The sequence below is a fragment of the Triticum aestivum genome, chromosome 5A (assembly GCF_018294505.1).
Source record: "Triticum aestivum cultivar Chinese Spring chromosome 5A, IWGSC CS RefSeq v2.1, whole genome shotgun sequence".
NCBI classification, from domain to species: domain Eukaryota; kingdom Viridiplantae; phylum Streptophyta; class Magnoliopsida; order Poales; family Poaceae; genus Triticum; species Triticum aestivum.
The window spans coordinates 28,613,708-28,627,155 of NC_057806.1; positions in this window are offsets into that span (position 1 = coordinate 28,613,708).

A 13,448-nucleotide genomic window follows, 5' to 3' on the forward strand; every position below is an offset into this window, starting at 1 on the left:
ACATCTCATATGCTCCATGACGTTCAAAACGTCGTTGAAGTCCCGATTCTAGGCCGTAAAGCATGGCACACTGAACTATCGAGTAGTCATCAGCTTTGCTCTGCCAGACGTTCATAACATCTGGTGTTGCTCCAGCAGCAGGCCTGGCACCCAGCGGTGCTTCCAGGACGTAATTCTTCTGTGAAGTAATGAGGATAATCCTCAAGTTACGGACCCAGTCCGTGTAATTGCTACCATCATCTTTCAACTTTGCTTTCTCAAGGAACGCATTAAAATTTAACGGAACAACAGCACGGGCCATTTATCTACAATTAACATAAACAAGCAAGATACTATCAGGGACTAAGTTCATGATAAATTTAAGTTCAATTAATCATATTACTCAAGAACTCCCACTTAGATAGACATCCCTCTAATCATCTAAGTGATCACGTGATCCAAATCAACTAAACCATAACCGATCATCACGTGAAATGGAGTAGTTTTCAATGGTGAACATCGCTATGTTGATCATATCTACTATATGATTCACGCTCGATCTTTCGATCTCAGTGTTCCGAGGCCATATCTACATATGCTAGGCTCGTCAAGTTTAACCTGAGTATTCTGCGTGTGCAAAACTGGCTTGCACCCGTTGTAGATGGACGTAGAGCTTATCACACCCGATCATCACGTGGTGTCTGGGCACGATGAACTTTGGCAACGGTGCATACTCAGGGAGAACACTTTTATCTTAAAATTTAGTGAGAGATCATCTTATAATGCTACCGTCAATCAAAGCAAGATAAGATGCATAAAAGATAAACATCACATGCAATCAATATAAGTGATATGATATGGCCATCATCTTGTGCTTGTGATCTCCATCCTTGAAGCACCGTCGTGATCACCATCGTCATCGGCGCGACACCTTGATCTCCATCGTAGCATCGTTGTCGTCTCGCCAATCTTATGCTTCTACGATTATCGCTACCGCCTAGTGATAAAGTAAAGCATTACATGGCGATTGCATTGCATACAATAAAGCGACAACCATATGGCTCCTGCCGGTTGCCGATAACTTGGTTACAAAACGTGATCATCTCATACAATAAAATTTAACATCATGTCTTGACCATATCACATCACAACATGCCCTGCAAAAACAAGTTAGACGTCCTCTACTTTGTTGTTGCAAGTTTTACGTGGTTGCTACGGGCTTAAGCAAGAACCAATCTTACCTACGCATCAAAAACACAACGATAGTTTGTCAAGTTGGTGCTATTTTAACCTTCGCAAGGACCGGGCGTAGCCACACTCGGTTCAACTAAAGTTGGAGAAACTGTCACCCGCAAGCCACCTATGTGCAAAGCACGTCGGGAGAACCGGTCTCGCGTAAGCGTACGCGTAATGTCGGTCCGGGCCGCTTCGTCCAACAATACCGCCGAACCAAAGTATGACATGCTGGTAAGCAGTATGAATTATATCGCCCACAACTCACTTGTGTTCTACTCGTGCATATAACATAAACATATAAAACCTAGGCTCGGATGCCACTGTTGGGGAACGTAGTAATTTCAAAAAAATTCATACGCACACGCAAGATCATGGTGATGCATAGCAACGAGAGGGGAGAGTATGATCTACATACCCTTGTAGATTGACAACGGAAGCATTAACTTGGTTGATGTAGTCGTACGTCTTCACGGCCCGACCGATCAAGCACCGAAACTACGGCACCTCCGAGTTCTAGCACACGTTCAGCTCGATGACGATCCCCGGACTCTGATCCAGCAAAGTGTCGGGGAAGAGTTCCGTCAGCACGACGGCGTGGTGACGATCTTGATGTACTACCGTCGCAGGGCTTCGCCTAAGCACCGCTACAATATTATCGAGGACTATGGTGGAAGGGGGCACCGCACACGGCTAAGAATATGATCATGTGGATCAACTTGTGTCTCTAGGGGTGTCCCGTGCCTCCGTATATAAAGGCTCAAAGGGGGGGGGGGGCTGGCTGGCCAAGAGGTGGTGCGCCAGGAGGAGTTCTACTCCTTCCGGGAGTAGGACTCCCCCCTTTCCTAGTTGGAATAGGATTCGCGGAGGGGGGAAAAGAGGAGAGAGAGGAGGAAGGGGGGCCGGCCCCCTCTCCTTGTCCTATTAGGACCAAGGGGGGGGAGGGGCGCGCGGCCCATCTCTGGCCACCTCTCCTCTCTTCCAATAAGGCCCACTAAGGCCCATATACTTCCCGGGGGGTTCCGGTAACCTCCCGGTACTCCGGTAAAATCCCGATTTCACCCGGAACACTTCCGATATCCAAACATAGGCTTCCAATATATCAATCTTTATGTCTCGACCATTTCGAGACTCCTCGTCATGTCCGTGATCACATCCGGGACTCCGAACAACCTTTGGTACATCAAAATGCATAAACTCATAATATAACTGTCATCGTAACCTTAAGCGTGCGGACCCTACGGGTTCGAGGACAATGTAGACATGACCGAGACATGTCTCCGGTCAATAACCAATAGCGGAACCTGGATGCTCATATTGGCTCCTACATATTCTACGAAGATCTTTTATCGGTCAGACCGCAGAACAACATACGTTGTTCCCTTTGTCATCGGTATGTTACTTGCCCGAGATTCGATCGTCGGTATCCAATACCTAGTTCAATCTCGTTACCGGCAAGACTCTTTACTCGTTCCGTAATACATCATCTCACAACTAACTCATTAGTTGCAATGCTTGCAAGGCTTATGTGATGTGCACTACCGAGAGGGCCCAGAGATACCTCTCCGACAATCGGAGTGACAAATCCTAATCTCGAAATACGCCAACCCAACATGTACCTTTGGAGACACCTGTAGAGCTCCTTTATAATCACCCAGTTACGTTGTGACGTTTGGCAGCACACAAAGTGTTCCTCCGGCAAACGGGAGTTGCATAATCTCATAGTCATAGGAACATGTATAAGTCATGAAGAAAGAAATAGCAACATACTAAACGATCGGGTGCTAAGCTAATGGAATGTGTTATGTCAATCAGATCATTCATCTAATGATGTGATCCTGTTAATCAAATGACAACTCTTTGTCCATGGTTAGGAAACATAACCATCTTTGATTAACAAGCTAGTCTAGTAGAGGCATACTAGTGACACTCTGTTTGTCTATGTATTCACACATGTATTATGTTTCCGGTTAATACAATTGTAGCATGAATAATAAACTTTTATCATGATATATAAGGAAATAAATAATAACTTTATTATTGCCTCTAGGGCATATTTCCTTCAAGTTCTTCCTCAGATATCAACCATCCAACATTGAGATAGACGGAATGCTACAAATGCAGGCTGACAACGCTCGCGATTTCATGACCATCACGACAGACGGCGGCTTCATCCACGCTCCTGTCCATGAGTCGAGTCGAAAGTAGTGATGTGTGTAGTTCTGAAACATTGATTGGCTCATGTTGTAATTAAACTTTAATGAATTGTATGTCTCTTTGGTTTGGACAATCGTTCAACTTAGATGTAATCGATGCTATTTATTAGTAGGACCATGAATCGTGCTATTAATGTCTTGCTTTTCTCTTCCGATCCTTTTGTTGCATACTTATATATTGCTTATGTATGTATTGTCTGTTGTTTGGCTTGTGCATAGAGATGCCGTCGTATGTTGTGTACAAGGGTAAGGTTCCCGGAGTCTACGACGACTGGGAGGAGTGTCGGAGACAGGTTCACCGTTTCAGCGGTAATAGTTACAAAGGGTACACCACTAGGGCGGAGGGCGAATCTAGATACGCCCGCTATCTAGCGTGAGAGAGGAGGGAGCGTTGGAGGAACCGGATGAAGACCAGTTTGATCGCGATGATGCTCATCGTGATGACCGCAGCTCTCTTCTATGTGATGGTAGTTTAGATGATTGATATCGACTTGTAATGTGAAGACAAACTCGATACTTGCGGTCTCGAGACTTGTAATGTTTTATTTTTGTTCGGTCTTTTGAATTTGGAGACTAATATGATGAAGTGTATTCGGAGACTAATCTTCTATTGTATTCGATGAATCTGCTGTTGCTGTGTGCTACTGTCTATATTCTGTCAAACAATATATTTTGTAACCTATGCAAAAATCAGAAAAGTAAAAAAAACCAAATATTCATAGTAATGGCGCATCACCACAAGGTGCGCCATTAGTATGTCAAAGGATACTAATGACGCATCAAGACAGAGTGCGCCATTAGTATGACAAAGCAGATGGTTACATATGGCCCCCCGGGAGGCATACTAATGGCGCATGGTGTTACATACTAATGGCGCACTTCCTGGTGCGCCATTAGCATACCAGATACTAATGGCGCACCATTGGTGCGCAATTAGTAAAAAATTCTAGTGGCGTGATACTAGTGACGCACCGGTAGTGCACCATTAGTAGGCAAAACCGGTGCGCCATTAGTAGGCCTTTTCCTAGTAGTGACTAAACTAGTCATTTCGGACTAAATGAAGAAGACTCTCAAGTAGAGTTTTTTTTTTGAACTTTTTAGGACTTTTCCAACAATGCCCTCCATGCACCCATTAGCCCGCCACCCCAAGATGTTTTTCGATTGTTATTTTTCTATATACTAGAGGCAACATGGTCATTTAATAACCTCTAGGAAGGGACTAGAGACTTTTTAATCTCCGAAAACAAATAGAGAGACTTTTTGAGGACTAGGAGCTTTTTAGTTGGGACTAGAAAATGTCCTAGGACTAGAGAACCAAACACCACCTAATTATGCTTGGCTTAGCTAGCTCTCCAAATATTCACCGGCGACCAGGACTATATATGCATGCATGCGCTTGAGTGAGTGAGTGACGCATACGCTTACGGTTACGGCCTTACGGGTGAGACCACGTACCGACGGACCAACGCCTTTTCAACCAGGAGAAACACACTTGACGCCCGGCACCATTTCTCTCCCTCTCTCACCCATTTTAGACAGTCAAAAGTATAAACTCCACTAGTAGAGGTGTAGGAGCAATAGATTCTGGTTGTCTTGATCCAGTCGTTGACGTTGCATGCTTGATTTGATCATCTCTAACGATCATTACCGATCCAAACGTGTCAAACAAATCAATTATATCCTGCACTAGTACGTAACCAATATTTTTTACACGCAGACGCGGAAGCTCATAAAAATGCACACACACTTATCTTCTATGAACGTACTCACACACCCCTACCTCTATAAGCACCCCAAAGAACTGAGCCGGCACATCAATCTTAAGATAGACGAAGTCGTCACAGACACCTTCGTAATCGGCATGAACGTCTCTTCTCATTGAACACACACTGGTAGAAAAAGGGTCTATAGTCCCGGTTCGTAAGGGCCTTTAGTCCCGGTTCCTGAACCGGAACTAAAGTGTCGGTACTAATGCCCTGACCCTTTAGTCCCGGTTCAATCCAGAATCGGGACTAAAGGGCGCGGCCACGTGGAGCTCCACCTTTAGTCCCGGTTGGTAACAATTTTATGATTTTTTTTTGAAAAAAAATTTTGAAATTTTTTTATTTTCAAACTTCTGAATTATTTTAACCTCTAGTCTGTAATCACCACCCCTTATCACTTCTCAATTTATCCTCTAATCACCCCTCATCATTTCAAATCATCTAACTTCCCGAACAGTCACCCATCCTCCCACTCCCCCAGCCTGAGCACGCTTAACTTCCGGGTTCTATTCTCCCTCGCTCCAAGTCTGCACTTGTTGTTTTCCTGATAATAGTAAGATGTCAATCCTATTAACCTTCAGGAATTTTGCTTGAGCATGAAGTGACACATTTCACTGTTTGAGTTTGAAACTATTGTTTTAAAAAACAATAATTATTTAGTAACACTAATATTTCTTGAATAATTAGTTTGACCATTGTTTGACCACAGTTTCACCAGATTTGACCAAAATTGAAATAACTAAAATAATTATTTAGTAACACTAATATTCTAGAATAATTAGTTTGACCATTGTTTGACCACAGTTTGCCCACTGTTTGAATATTTTTCAATTTTTTCCACTCTAGATCTTAAAAGCCCCGTAACTTTTTTTCTATTAGGTTTTTGAGGATTTTGAAAATGTTTAACGGGGTTAGTATGCAACTTTTCGAGTAGATGATTTGGATGTAAAAGTTATGCCCATTTTTACAAATTTCAGAGAGATTTTGCAAATAAAGTCAAAATTCATATTTGCAAATTTTCCCAACAACTAGACCACATATCACATGAGAAACTTATTTTCTTTTATTTTTTTGACATTTCCATTATTTTCTTTTATTTTTTTTAAAACTGAAAAGGCGATCCACCGGGGTGGGGGGGTAGAGTTTGAAAATGGGATCTTTAGTACCGGTTCGTGGCACGAACCGGGACTAAAGGTCTCAACCCCATTAGTCCCGGTTCGTGCCTCAAACCGGGACTAAAGGTCTAATCTTTAGTCCCGGTTTGAGGCACGAACCGGGACTAAAGGTCATCGCACCCTTTAGTCTCGGTTCATGTCTTAAACCGGGACTAAAGGGCCCGAGTGAACCGGGACTAATGCCTTAGCCGCACGAACCGGGACCAATGCTCACATTAGTCCCGGTTCTAGACTGAACCGGGACTAATGGGCTGAGCCGGCCTGGACCATAGCCCTGTTTTCTACTAGTGACATATCGCGGGAAGGCTTGAAATAAATGCAGAAAATTCTATCACCAATGCTAAGTCTGAGATTTAAACCCTGTTGGGTTGATTCCACAACAAGGAATCTACCCATCCGAGCTACGTACTAACCAATAATATGGCAGCGGTTGAGGAAGCGAGAGATAAGACATTCAGCGTTTTCTTTACATTAGGTTGGACATTTAGCTTGTATAGTACTACTACAACAACCATTTATATCTTTCGGTGCTGTGTGTCCGTAATGTTCCATTTATTTCCACAGGACTGCATGCATGCATGTCTATCCAAACATGCATGTACAATGTATAAGTAAAAATTCCTTCAGCGATGGAGATGCATAGAACTTGCATGTATGCATCAGTATCATCATAAGAAATACGGAGTATGACAACGAGTTTTCCCAAGGAACGGCTAGGCCCTCGCCACTCCCGTGGCGGCGCACAGTAAACCAAGCCTTGTTGCGCAACGCCGGCTGCCGCTCCGGCATCGGCGGCCATCAACCCCCCCCCCCCCCCCCCCCCCCAGCCCCCCGCGCCCCTCCCCCTTGTCCTCACCAGGGCCCACTTTCCGGGCTTCTCAAGGTCCCCTTGGCCATCCATGGTAAGCTACATCGTCTTGGGAAACTGTCAGGTATGCGGTATGCTCTTTCGACTAGCCTGCTTTGTCTGCCGCTCACAAGCCCCTCCGCCTGCTTCCCTAGTCTGTTGATCGGTTGCTGTTTGCTGTTTCTGCATCGCCCTTGAACTTTGGTGCTTCTAGGTCTTTCCTGCTGCTTGTCGCATCTGTATCGTCCTTGAACATTCGGGCTTCTCCACCAATCCCTCCTTAGGTTTACGGGCACCTTGCCATCTTGTTGTCTGGTCGTCCTTCTTCTTGCGGTTTATGGTCACCTTGCCAGTTCCAACGACGCTGCGGCTTGCTCAGGAATGAGATGCCTGGATCATGGTGATGTTGGGCCCGATAGGTGCTTCGTTCGAGAGCTGCATGCTCGAGCACTATGGTTGTGGCACCGTGCGGCCGGTCGCCGGCGCTCGCCTGGCTTTCCCCCTGTTCGCGGAAGTCCTATCCAGTGGAATCCGCTGCTCGCCGGAGTTCTTTGCGCGCTTGCTCTGTCATTGGTTTGGTGGCTTTCCGGCGGGTTTCCGCGCCAGGGAGTTGACCGTTGGCCGGTTTGAATTCGAGGTGGCGCATGCAGGTATTGCATGGGAGATTGCACGTCGGAGGCACTGGAAGTGCGGTATCCTGGAGGTCTCCGTCTCGTTACGTAACTTTTCCTGCGTGGTGCAACCGGGGTCGGGGCGGTCACGTCCGCGTGTTGCACCCTCGCATCTGCCCTCGCTGCTTGGCTCGCCCTCCCCCCCCCCCCCCCCCCCCCCCCAGCTCGCTCCAACGTCTACCTCGGACCAGTGGCGAATCTTGCACAAAATTGAAGGGTAGGCCCAAAACATCAAGTTTCTAAGTCTACTGAACAAAGTCATTGCAGTTTACATGTTAAACACCTCAGTATAATTCTCAAGTTGCATGTTTAGCTGAAATATTAATATAATTTTTGGAGGGTAGGCTTCAGCCTATTGAAGCCTCCCTAGTGGAATCGCCACTGCCTCGGACCTCGATCTCTGTTGGCAGCCCAGGCACCCCGGATTTCCTGCGATCTGCTGAGCACGTATCTGCATGGTGTCCTGCCCTAAATGCTAGTCATCATAGCTCCACTACCTTTAATCCGCCTTCCACGCTGGCAGCCGAGGAACCCAGCCTATCCGCTAGCAACTCTCGCGGGCATGCGGACGTAGCCCCTCTATCTATGTCTGGTCTACCTTCCTCCGCCGGCCAGCGAGCCTCCCAACTTAATGGCACTAAGGTGCTACGTCATAATTCCTACTTGCATGCCCTCCCATCGAGCTTCGTTTCAAGTGCACCCATGCCAGCTGAACCGCGCGAGCTCTCCAATGCCATAAAGCTGTTCCCAAAGCCTAAAGATTTGCATCTCAGATGCTTTAGATGCCTGTCTTACCGTCATCGTAGGAAAGATTGTAGAGACCCTCTAGTCTGTTGGGCATGCAGACGGGTGGGATATATTAGTCATGAGTGCAAGCGGCGTCTTGACCACTCTCAGACTCCTCGTTCTCCACCTAGCGAGTGAATTGCAAAAATCCACTACATTGAAGCGTAGGTTTGCAGAAAAGACTCTTCTACGAATTTGTGCCCGAAAACACTGATTCTGGGCCTAATTTTTTGCAGAAAATACTAGTTGATGGCTTTAGCCCATTTGATGACGATTATGACAGATGGAGCCTACCATTTGCTGATGTGGCCAACGGTCTTTTTGCCAAAACGTCCTTCCCTCCTTAAAAATTCTCCCCTAAAAAACTACCCTCTCTGTGCTCCTCCACCTCCCTCCGGCGCGCCCCCGCCTCCTAGCACCGCCACCTCCCTCCCGACGCGCCCACGCCTCCCAGCGCCGCCACCTCCCTCCCGGCGCGCCCCCGCCCTCCCAGCGCCGCCACCTTCCTTCCCGGCTACGACCCCGACGCGCAGCTCGGGTGCAAGCGCAGCAAGCGGTGGCCGCGCGGCGGCAGGCAGCTCGGGCGCGACCCTTGCCTCCCGACGGAGCAAGCGGCGTCGACGACGCACAGCTCAGGCACAAGCGGCGACATGCTTGACCCCGCCCTCCCAGCAGAGGAAACAGCGGCGGCGGTGCCCTTGACCCCGACCTCCCAGGGGAGCAAGCACCAACGGCGCCGCGCAGCTTGGTACAAGTAGCGACGGCGGCGTGCAAGCTGCAGCAAGCAGCGACCTCAACGGTGAGCGCGCGGTGGCCGACGGTACCAAGCGCATGGCGACTCCAAGCCAGCAGCGTTGCCACGTGCATGAACTAGACACCGCCTCGTCCTCTGGTGCTCGTCCCACCACCGCCAGGTGCGGCACCACCGGCCAACGGCGACGAGCCAAGCTCTCCCCCCTCTGGACGGTGTGGCCATGGCTGGCGACGAGGACCATGAGCGCCGATGCCTCTGCTGCAGGCCGGCGATGAGGAGCTGATTGCGTTTTGTACTTTTACCCGAAGGGTGACTATGCAAAAATACCAGGGCCCCACATGTCATAATCGAGGTTAAAATGCATAAAACGGTTAATCAGTGTTTTTTTGCAAAATATTAGGACTAAAATCAGTGTTTTCTGGCACAAATTCATAGAAGAGTCTTTCCTGCAAACCTACGCTTCAATGTGGTGGTTTTTCGCAATTCACTCCCACCTAGCGCTCCTCCTCCAGTTACCCAGTCCACGGATGATGCTATTTATACCCCCGTAGAGCCCCTACCGCTCTCCACTCCCACCTGCAGCACCTCCTCGTTCACCTCGCCCCACTCCACTACCCTACCCCTCGCTCTCTCTGCGCCTGCTCCTCTCCTTCCCATGGAACCTGTTGGTGCGAGGTCGCCCAACCTTGCTGGATGTGCACTACGCTCTGGCCCCAAACCAAAACGCCTTAGTTTGCTTGGTCAACATCTCCCCGCCCATGCCGGGCTTCCTCCCTTGGCTTAAGCGCTTGCTTGATGAGCGGCTAGGCATCACGGCTGTCCGGTTAGCCAGCTGCACCATTGGCACTATGTTCGTTGTCTTCCTCGTCAAGCTGAGCAAGCTGCGGCGATGAGGGCAAATCCCATCCTTATTACCACTCGTCGGGTGGACATCCTACCACACAATGCCGATGACAATGCCTTCACCTTCTCCTTCCGCCACCTTGTTAGCCTTTCCCTAGCCAAGATGCCTCTTGAGCTATGGGATCGTAGCGGGGTCTCAGCCAGCATCGCTGGTTTTGCCAGCCTCCTGGGGATCGACCACGCATGCATTCAGGGGTCGGACTTCTCATGCATTTTCGTCCTAGTCAAGGTCAAAGCACTCCAGCATATCCCTCACAATCTTGCCTTTCACCGAGTTGATGGCGTTGGCATTTACGCCGACATCACAATCAACGAAGTCTGGGAAATGGCACGCACACTAGGCTCTCCGTCCTCGCCGCCCTCACCACACTATGTCTTCCGCCCAGGCAGGGATGATCCCAGCCCTTCAAGAGGTGTTCGGCATAGCCACGCTAACCCTCGTTTGCCCAACCTTGTGTGTGGCCAGTCGGAGGGCAGGCAGTCTATGATTGATCGTGCATTCCGAGCTTTCCAGTTCCCCCACTCTGCCATGTTTGATGATTGCATCGCCATGTTCAAAATCTCAACCAAGCCCAAGCTATGTCCACCCGTGACTTTTTCCATCCCCACCATAGAGGAGGTCGCACATGAAGATGAGGATCGTTGTTGCCTTAAGTCTAAACTTCTTTCCACCGAAGTTCGACGCCCCCATGCGGTTGTGGCCTTTGATGCCGAAACCCTAACTTTCACCTTCTCTGTTAGAATGAGTAAAGGTAAGTCCTTCTCTGGGGTCATTGTGGTTGGGCTAGTTGGCACCGACACAAGCCACTTCCCGTGCTTTGATATCACGCTTGGAAAGGTGGAGCGACATAACTGTCGCTCGATCCTTTTCAAGCTATGGCCAAAAACAATTTCAGGAGATTTCTGTTCCCGCATGCTTCCACTGCTTCCCGCGGTGGAGTGCAAGCATCCACCAAAATCTTCGCTCCCTGCTTCGCTGATCCAGGATGTTGGGCCGCTCCTCACTCTTTCCGGGGCACCCATCCATCCTGCCCTTAACCTTCCACTGGCCCAGATCCAAGTCCAAGCCCATCATGTACTCAACTCTAGGCCCATTTGCCCTAGGCCCTTCACAACCATCCCAGACTCCACTCCGGGCCTGCTACCTAGCTGCTTCTTCTCACCAGTCACATGTACTGATATGCGACATGGGGCCTGTGCTATTCTCCCTCTCGAGGTTGCCATCAGGTTCTGCGCTTGCAGGATTCCATAGCCTGAACCCTCCGCCGCTGATAAGCTCTCATCCCCCGCCATGCTACACCTCCTTGGCCTAGTGCCAATCATCATCCCAGACTCGCCACCAGCGCCTGTTGCCCTGTCGGTGGCGGGCATGGGACAGGCTGACGACGCTATAGTTTCAGACGCCCCTCTAGAAGGGGATCTTTGCGGCGGATCTGCGCTCTCTCCAGAGCGGGTGGAGGGCATGGCGGCCTCCCTCTGTCGCAACCCACGCAACCGGGAGCTCTACGATGGGGTGCGCATCGACCCCATCGAGCGTGCCTCCAAGCACAAGTCCTCTGCCAGCCTCCCAGGCGGTGGGTAGGGGGCGTCGCGCTTCGGAGAGAAAGAAGGAGAAGGCCAATGCCGCCTCCATCCTGTAGCTCCCCCTTCAGGGGACACCGAGGCCGTTGACTAGGAGCAAGGCCAAGCAACTTTCATGCTGCTGCGACCTGAACTTTGAGGCAGTCATCGCCGATGCAGCTCAGCCCTCCCCCTCTGAGGGGAGCGACGCATTGGGCCCTGCAGATCCAACCAGGTCCAGTCATGAGTAGGCATCAAACATATGTCTTGATTGGCAAGGAGACCACTTTCTGTATCTGTTCTAGGAGCGCGTTTTACTCCTTGCTTCATGCTCTATTTTATGCTATGTCTTATGTTCTGTTTAAGTTCAGAGTCTCGCCATGCGTGTCCACCTTAAGCTGTAGCAGGTTGTCTCCAGTTCTTTTATGCCAGTTGCTTTGTCATCTCAATTGTACTGCTGCCGATCATCATGTAAGCTCTTTTGAGCATATCTCAAGTCTAGTGAATCTAGTTTGCTTCATTTTTCATCCCTTGCTTTACATCTTCGTGATCATGTCCCTTCCATCATGAGAATTCTAAATTGGAATGTTAGAGGGCTTGGTCATGCTGACAAATGCTCGGTCAAAGATGCTATTCTGGCCAGTCGACCGGATGTTGTATGCTTGCAAAAGACCAAGTTACAGGTGGTGGACAAGTGGAAGGCGGCCTCCTTTCTGCTGCCAAATCTGCGCACTACCATTTTCATGCCTCCTTGTGGCTCTTCGGGTGGTCTCATGGTGGCATGGGACGAAGATGTTATAACTGGTGAAGAGTTAGCCAAGAACCAGTTATGCATCTCCATGGGGTTCAGCTCACTCACTGGCTCCTGCTCTTTCACACTATCTACTGTCTATGCACCATGTGATGCTTCGGAGAGGCCTGCTTTTTTCCAAGTCTTGGAACATGTTTCTGCTGGAATCAATGGGCCTTGGATTATGTTGGGAGATTTTAATATGTACCATTTGGACATGAAAAGTCAAGGGGCAGAAAGAATTGGCTAGTCATGCACAGCTTCAATACTTGGATATGGGAGGCGGCCATGGATGATATAAAAATCATGAACCATAGTTATACATGGTCAAACAAAAGAAGAAACCCTACTCTGGTGAAGCTGGACAGAGTACTTGTAAATGCATACTAGAATTTAGGCTTTCTGCACACAGAAGCGGCAGCTAGAACTGCGGTCACCTCAGATCACACACCCTTTATGGTTGATTTCAACAAGAGCAGTGCAAGAAGCAGATTTTTCAGGTTTGAGAATCACTGGAGTCAGAACTAGAAAATTAAAGAACTGATTGTCCAGAAGTGGCCCAAAGGCACAAGACACTTTGCCTCTGCTTTCTCCAGGTTTAACCACAAGCTGAGGAAGCTGAGGGCGGCAATTAGAAAAGTGAACAGATTAAGCACTCTGCTGGCCTTAATCCTCGATAACTGCAAGCATGTGGTTCAATACCTTGATCTAGTTGAGAAAATGAGGAGCCTCTCTGCTCTAGAGTTCTCTATCAGAAAGCACGCAACAACA